This window comes from Rattus norvegicus, chromosome 7 (genome assembly GCF_036323735.1).
Source record: "Rattus norvegicus strain BN/NHsdMcwi chromosome 7, GRCr8, whole genome shotgun sequence".
Classification (NCBI taxonomy): domain Eukaryota; kingdom Metazoa; phylum Chordata; class Mammalia; order Rodentia; family Muridae; genus Rattus; species Rattus norvegicus.
The window spans coordinates 35,469,292-35,477,500 of record NC_086025.1 but is presented as its reverse complement, the minus strand read 5'-3'; the positions used below and the strand labels follow the sequence as shown (position 1 = coordinate 35,477,500).

The window sequence follows — 8,209 nt, the reverse complement described above, 5'->3', positions numbered from 1 at the left end:
AAGGTATTAGTTTTAGTTGTTTAACCCCCTCATCCAAATGCATTGTTCTAGGCAGACATAATAAATCCTAGTATTGGAGAATAGAGTGGACAGGTCATATAGCATTATTGATTCATGCCACAATGTAAATAATTAAAAGAAAGAAACGTGCTGAGCAAAAGAAGCCAGATGAAAGGAACGCAGTCCCCATTCTCTACATTCCCCTTTATGTGCAATTCTAGAATGGCGCATGCCCTCATGTACGACGACAGAAAACCAATCTGCAGTTGCCTGGTGGTAGGGATGAAAGAGTGGCTACCAAGGGATGTTAGGAAAATTTTGGGGTGATAAAGAGTACATACATTGCCTTGATTGTGATGCTGACTCATGGGTCAATACTATGTACATACAAAAAGCCCCAGAACTGCTCATTTTAAAGAAGTACCATTTAATAGGCAAGGTTGGTGGTGCGTGTCTGCAATTTCAGTGTTCAGTAGGATCAGGGTTTAAGGCAAATTTCAGATAAACAATGAGTTAGAAGCCATCTTCATTTACCTGAGACTGTTCAAAACCAAAAAAAGTTGGCGGTGACACAGATACCCATTGGTTAAGAGCACTGACTACTCTTCTAGAGGACCCAGGTTCAATTCCAAATACTCACATGGGGGCTCACAACCATCTCTAACTCCAGTTACAGGGAAGACAATGTCCTCTTCTGACCTCCTTGGGTACCAGGCATGCACATGGTACACAAACATAAATGCTGGCAAAACACCCACGCATACAAAATAAATAATGATAAACTTTTTTTGCCATTTTGTTAAATTTTATTTTGCTTGGATATTTTATGTATTTACATTTCAAATGTTATCTCCTTTCCCCCCTCTCATACCCCTCCCTCCTCGCCCTGCTTCTATGAGGATGCTTCCACTCCCACCTACCCATTCCCACCTCAACTCCTTGGCATTAACCTACATTGGGGAGACAAGCCTTTCCAGGACCAATGGCTTTTCCTCCTATTGATGCTGGACAAGGCCATCCTCTGCTACATTATGTGTCTGGAGCCATGGGTCCCTCCATGTGTATTCTTTGGTTGGTAATTTAGTCCCTGGGAGCTCTGGGGGCGGGGGGGGGTCTGGTTGGTTGATACTGTTGTTCTTCCTATGGGAGTGCAAACCCCTTCAGCTCCTTCAGTCTTTTCTCCAACTCCTTTATTGTGATCCCCGTGCTCAGTCTGATGGTTGGCTGCAAGCATCCTCATCTGTATCAGTAGGGCTCTGGTAGAACCTCTCAGTAGACATCCTTATTTGTCTCCTGTCAGCAAGCACTTCTTGGCATCAGCAATAGTGACTAGGTTTGGTGGCTGCGTATGGGATGGATCCCCACATGGGGTAGTCTCTGGATGACCTTTTTCTTCCGTCCCTGAATCATAAACTTTTAACAAAAGTTATCTAGTTTAATATACCTTAGTTATATCTTAATAAAGCTCTTAAGAAAACAAAACTTTCCAATTGTCTTCTAATTCATGAATGAGATACAGAGTCAAAATAATATTCCCACAAAGATGTCCAATCCTCAAGTTTCCAGAGCTACATGTGACTCCGAGGAACTGTGCACCTGTATACTACCTTATGAGGCAAAGAAACTTTTAGATGTCTTTAGAGGACTAGAGCTAGAGATCAGGAAGTTATCCAAGATTGATTGTGTAAGCTCAGTAATGACTATGAGTCCAGATAATGGAAGAGTCTTTACCAGTTGGGTTATGGAGAAGAGGTAGAAGAAGAAGGTGGAGGAGGAGGAGGAGGAAGAGGAGGAGGAGGAAGAGGAGCAGGAGGAGGAGGAGGAGGAAGAGGAGGAAGAGGAGGAGGAGGAAGAGGAGGAAGAGGAGGAAGAGGAGGAAGAGGAGGAGGAGGAGGAAGAAGAGGAGGAGGAGGAGGAAGAGGAGGAGGAAGAGGAGGAGGAGGAGGAGGAGGAGGAAGAGGAGGAGGAAGAGGAGGAAGAGGAAGGGGAGGAGGAGGAAGGGGAGGAGGAGGAAGGGGAGCAGGAGGAGGAGGAAGGGGAGGAGGAGGAGGAGGAGGAGGAGGAGGAGGAAGAGGAGGAGGAGGAAGAGGAGGAGGAAGAGGAGGAAGAGGAAGGGGAGGAGGAGGAAGGGGAGGAGGAGGAAGGGGAGCAGGAGGAGGAGGAAGGGGAGGAGGAGGAAGAGGAGGAGGAAGAGGAGGAGGAAGAGGAAGAGGAGGAAGAGGAGGAGGAGGGAGGGAGGGAGGGGGGAGGAGGATGGGAAGGAGGAGCGTTTGATGCCAGAAATAGTGGCATCTCTGATCTACAACTGGGCCTCAGTTTCAGAAACATGACAATGAGAACTTTAATTTTTATCCTTACAAAGAGTTAAATTCCGCGAATAATTTAAGTGCCCACAAAACAGTTTCTTTCCTAGAGTTTCTAAAAGGAATCGTAGCTTGTAGTCACCTTCATGAGAAACATAGTGGCTAGCACCTTGACCTTGCCAGAGAACATGAGAGAGCACTAAATCGGTGATGTTTTATCCCACCGAGTAGCAGTTGATTAGAGCAGTTCGAGAAAAATTAACACAACACTTTTTTTTATGGCAACCAGCTGAAGTTACCGACAAAGTAACTATTTGAATGGTCCGTATTTCCTAGCAGTTGGATCACAAAAATTGAAGTCACTGTATTTTGCCCAAGGCATGTCCCTTAGGTATGGTAAGGGCTGGTTATAAATCTTGGGACCTCCAATCTTAGTCATACATTGATGGCACTTTCTTCCAAAGGTAGAAATATCCACCATTAAATAGTTGTCCCATAAACTTCACAGTACAGTTTGTGTTTTTTTTTTTTTATTTACGTTTTTAAACTTTATTGCTTGAGAATTTCATACATGGATATAATATATTTTGTTCATATCTACTCCTCATCATTATCACACAGTGTCTCTCTCCTTCAACCTCATGTCCTCTCAGGTTGAAATTCCAGTGTGAGTGAGGGACTCATGACCTTTTTTTTTTTTGTTGTTTAATACAAAATTTTAAAGCCATCAGATTCCAAAGGAAAACATGGTGATTTGTAGGGGGTTTGGGAAGGGTGGTGGTGGCACAAAATAACCCTTTAAAGTTTCAAAATCTGACTTCTCAGCTAAACTTCTAACTCAACTCTTTGCTTTTGAAGTTGCACTGCCGTCAAACGTACTGCCTACCCCTTTGCGGAAAGGCCGAGATGGAGACTCACCGGAAGTGAGGATGGAGCAGCTATACACTCGTAAAGCCCTTTTTATGACTGCTGTGGGGTAAGCTCAGTATCAGTTGCTAAGGATGATAATAATGTTGCTGCTAGTCAAGACAATTTCCGTTTGAGTGGTACTGCTTTCACCTAACTTCGAGGGATTAGCAGAAGAAAGCTTCCTTTGGGGTCTGGGAAATGGATCAGTTGCCCACGTGTTTGCCTGATAGTTTGATTCCCGGGAACCAATGTAAAGAAACAGGGGATGGAGACCTGTGCATGTGATTACAGCGCGGGGTTTAAGGGTAACAGGCTTACAGCCCAGCCAGCCTACCCTAATCATTGAGAAACCTTGTCTTAAAAACAACAACAACAACAACCAAACCAACACCACCACCCAAAACCCAACATAGACTGCTCCTGAGGAACCACACCCTAGGTTGACCTGTGACGTCTACATACTACATACAACACACACACATGCACACACACACACACACACACACACACTTGCACACACACACACACACACACACACACACACACGCACATGAACATGCACACTCACAGTGAGTTTACCTTTTAAGTGTTAATCCAGTTAAGGCGATCTCGGTCACTTTCTGTGGTTGCCCAACCCCTCAGGCCCCACCCTCAATAGTTCCTGTTTCTATTGAGAAAGAAGCAGGAAGAGAAAGTGACACAGAGATGCTGATCAAGTGGAATCCAGTCAGTTGCTTCTTTCTCCCCCATGAGAGTGGGTGTATGGGGTGACAGAGCACAGGCTATTCTTCTCTTTTTCCAATGACCTTGAGCTCCCTCCAGACTCGTCCCTTATCAGTGCATGGCAATGAGCTGGAAGATTCCTAAAGTTCTGTTGTCTCTCAAAACAAAACAGAACATTCCAACCAAATTTAAACCGAACCATTTACAACATTTACAATTCTATTATATATCGGTTTTCCTGCCTGGCATTTATTTGAGGAAAGGCTCTCTTGGATATGAGGGAGTTGGTTTTAGAAAATTAAATCAGACAAACTAAAATGATGATATGATTCAGAAGAAGAAAGAAGATACATTGTGTGATAGGAGAATTATTTTTGGAGCACTTATTTTCCTGACTTCCAGTGCACAGAGGAGAAAACATATGGACGGTATTGCTAATTTAGGCCTCTGCTTGCTTTAGGCCCTGGATACAGGTTCTACGCAACAGGCAGACAGTTCTTTGGTCTCCATTTTTGAATGGAGTGCTGCAAGAGATGCCTGTCATGTGGAGCATCGTTCTGCAGTCAGACACCAGAGTTAATGTAGGTACTTGTCACTGTGGCTGCAAGCAGGCATTGCCTTCCTTCCCAGTGGATGAGCACAGGAGCGCTGTGTGGGCAGCCTGGAGAGTGGGTATTTCGATTTGAAAATTTTGTTAGTTGCCATAGTAATTGTCACAATTACGTGGCTTGTTCTGTCTTCATGGTAGTGAACGCATCTTAAAAGCACTCAGCAAGCAGTTTTAACCCCACCCTCTTTGCTTGTGCGTGTTCTCTCCCTCTCTCTCTCTCCCCCTCCCCTCCCCTCCCCTCCTCATTTCCCTCCCCCTCCCCTCCCCCTCTCCCCCTCTCCCCCTCTTCCTCCCCTCCCCTCCCCCTCTCTCTCAAATGCATGTTCATGGAGAAAAAAACAACAATTCTGTGGGGCTAGATTTTAAGTTCAAGGAAAGCAAATTAAAAAAAGAAACTACCACTTGCATATCTCTAGGTAAATATGTCCATCTTCTAACCATGTACTAGGAAAATCAATAGAGAAATCAACAGGAAGTGATTGCTTTTTTTCAAAACAAGGAGCCCCTGCTCCTTTTGTAGAAAGAACAGGGAGCTTCCTCTCGCTGTGAATGTGTGGTGTCAGCTGAGCTGCTACTCAGGCATAGGGCGCAATGTCTGCTGCATCCTGAGGTCTCTCTGGGGCTGTGCAGTGTGCTGTTCAGCTATGGCTGACTGCTTCCTCCCTAAAGGCAGCTCGGGGAGACTTACAGGTGGCTTTGGGGATGTGCTTATTTGACTGAAATATTTACATATTGAAATTACATGAACTTGGATGTCTAGGGCTAAGTTATTACAGGTTCATATATATATATAAATATATGTATATATATATATTCTGAGTATTAATTCTGAATTTAATATAGAAAAATACTACCTGGTGACAATGGCACACGCCTTTAATCCCAGCACTTGGGAGGCAGAGGCAAGCAGATCTCTGTGTGTTTGGGGCCAGCCTGGTCTACAGAGTGGATTCCAAGACAACCATGGCTACACAGAAAAACCCCGTTTTGAAACAAAACAAGACAACAATAATGACAACACAAGCAAAAACAAGAAGAAGAAGAGAAAGAAAGAAAGAAAGAAAGAAAGAAGGAAAGAAAGAAAGCAAGCCAGGAAGGATGCCTTCTTTGGGTTACTGTTTTTAACAGAGTGGTTAGGGATGGCTGTGGTATTGAACCATATCACAAGGAGATTAAAGTGCTACTATTAGTCGACAGATTCATGAAAGAAACAGAATGTAACGACTGTTTTATTTTTGGGGTCAGGATGGCTATAGATACTGGGTTAAGGGCAGTGGGAATTTATTGCTTCTTAACTGTTATCAACTAAATAGTCTGAAAAAACCCCCGAGATAAATGGCTGTTAAATGCTACTTACTATATTTAACATATGAAGTTCATCAGTCTATCAATTAAAAGTGAGCATTATCAACACTAGGCTCCTTCCGGGACCACAGGCTTCATTGTCTTCATTGCCTGTTTATTTCCAGTGTTGGTATTTCAAGTGAACTTTTTCTTTTAGACTTATATACTACTGCTTTTTAAAGCCAGATAAAGGGGCTTGATAGCAGAAATTATAATGACAGTGAGCTATCACTGTGTATGTACGAGAAAAGCCAAAATCTAAACATCAACATCAGATACTGCTCAGGTTATAGTGTGTAAAGAATCATATTTCCTGCTAGTGGCGATGTGAAGTGGTATAACTTGTTTAGAAGATAGGTTGGCCGTGCTAAACATGCCTGCATGTATGCTTAGATATTAAGAAGTGTTATTTAGCTACTTGATATACTCAGAAAAGTGAAAATATATACACACGTGCAGGATTTTATTTCTGTGGAGAGACACCATGACCAAGGGTCAACAAGGACAACATTTAACTGGGGATGGCTTACAGTTTCAGGGGTTCAGTCCATCCATTATCGTTGTGGCAGGAAGCATGGCAGTGTCCAGGCAGACATGAGGCTGGAGGAGGAATTGAGAGTTCTACATCTTGATCTGAATGCGGTAATAAGGAGGAGACTGTGTGACTGGGTATAGCTTGAGCATGGGATACCACAAAGCCTGTCCCCACAGTGACATATTACCTCCAACAAGGTCACACCTCCTAACAGTGGCACTCCCCATGGGCCAAACATTCAAACACGAGTCTATGGGGGACTATACCTATTCAAACCAAAACACACACACACACACACACACACACACACACACACACGCACACACACACACACACTACATAAACCCAAACCCCCAAAACCAATTAAACAAAACTCAACTTGGACATGGGTGTTTATAGCAAATTTATTATTAATTGTTGGAAACTGCCAATAGAAATTTCTGGTGTTAGATGATGTTTTTCTGGAAGCTGTCTGGTAAGAGGGCACGTGATATTTTGCTGAAAAAAGACACTCGAGAGAGAGAGAGCGTGATGTTTAGAAAGAATATAAATGGATGCCGACAAACAGTGACAGGATGCTTTTGCATTGCTACATCATGCAATGCTTTGCTGGTCTTTGCTAATTCTGGCTGCTTCTGCTGACTCGTGCTGATTCGGTGGAGCCTTGCTGATTCTGCTGGATTGTACCACCACCAATGATTCCTGTTTGGTGTTTGCTATTGAACTGAACTAGTGGTATCCTGACAAAGAAGAGTGGACTCAACCCAAGGAACTACTTCTAAACAGGTCCACAATACCCTTTCTTTATTAACATTCTTTTCCCCCTACTTCTGGTCAGTGGTTTAGAAGGGAGGTTGAAGCATTTAAGTACCTTAAATAAAGTAGGTTTTGAAAACAATGTAAGACTATCCATCCAAAATGATTTCAGTAAGTAAATGGATAAACTGTGGTTAATCTAGATAATGAATTGTACTAAAATGATAGGAGCTATCAAACCAGGAGACACAGGGAAAAAACTCAAATGAATGTTGCTAAGTAAAAGACACCAGTCTGAAGAGGCTGCATATTGTATGATTCCAGGTATATTAGACTCTACAGAAAGCAAAATTCTTGAGACACTAAGATTAGTGTTTTTCAGGGGTTAGTGAGGAAGAAAGAAATGAATAGGTGGGTAGAGAAAAAACACTGAATATATTATACTGGTGACTATATATCTTTATATGCACATATAAATGCATATATGTATATATATTCCAAGAGTGAGCAGTAAGGTGTGGTGTGGACTTTGAGGGACAATGATGAGTTGCAATAGGAGCTTCAGTTGTAAAAGCTACACTGCTCTGCAAGAGGGATGTCGGTCATAGAGGAATCTAAGTGCAAGAGAGAATGGGGAGCAAATGGGAAACCCTTGCTCTTTGCTTTTAGTTGTCTTGAGAACCTAAAATTACTCTGAAAAAAATAATTTAAAAAGTTTAATGATAACAATTTAATACACTCCTGGGAAATTATTTTCACTGAAGCCATTTTCAGGGAAAATGATGTTATTGTCCGGCCCTTCTATGCCATTTCCCCTCCTGCTGGGAAGCAGAGCATTGAGCAAATGTTAAATTTTTATTAAAAAGGAAACAATATACAGTGATATATAGTCCCAACTTCAGCTCTTAAGTTTTTATTAAATGCATGAATGCATTTAATTAAGAAAAGTAAAAAAATGACACCAACTAGTGATAGCGTTATTTTTTAAAATCCCCTTTTTACTTAAATATTCTACATTTATTTTAAATA

General features: G+C 42.4%; 1 long non-coding RNA gene and 1 pseudogene across 1 annotated transcript; one reads left to right on the top strand and one right to left on the bottom strand.

Annotated features, from left to right (window-relative positions):
* Positions 1-783: 783 nt before the first annotated feature.
* LOC134479673 (uncharacterized) lies at positions 784-4,093 on the bottom strand. Its single transcript, XR_010053263.1, has 2 exons — positions 3,792-4,093; positions 784-1,413 (listed from the first exon to the last, which is right to left on the bottom strand). It is a non-coding gene; the product is annotated as an uncharacterized LOC134479673 (long non-coding RNA).
* The window catches only part of Ppia-ps12 (peptidylprolyl isomerase A, pseudogene 12), a 28,226-nt pseudogene continuing 23,183 nt past the window's right edge, over positions 3,167-8,209 (top strand).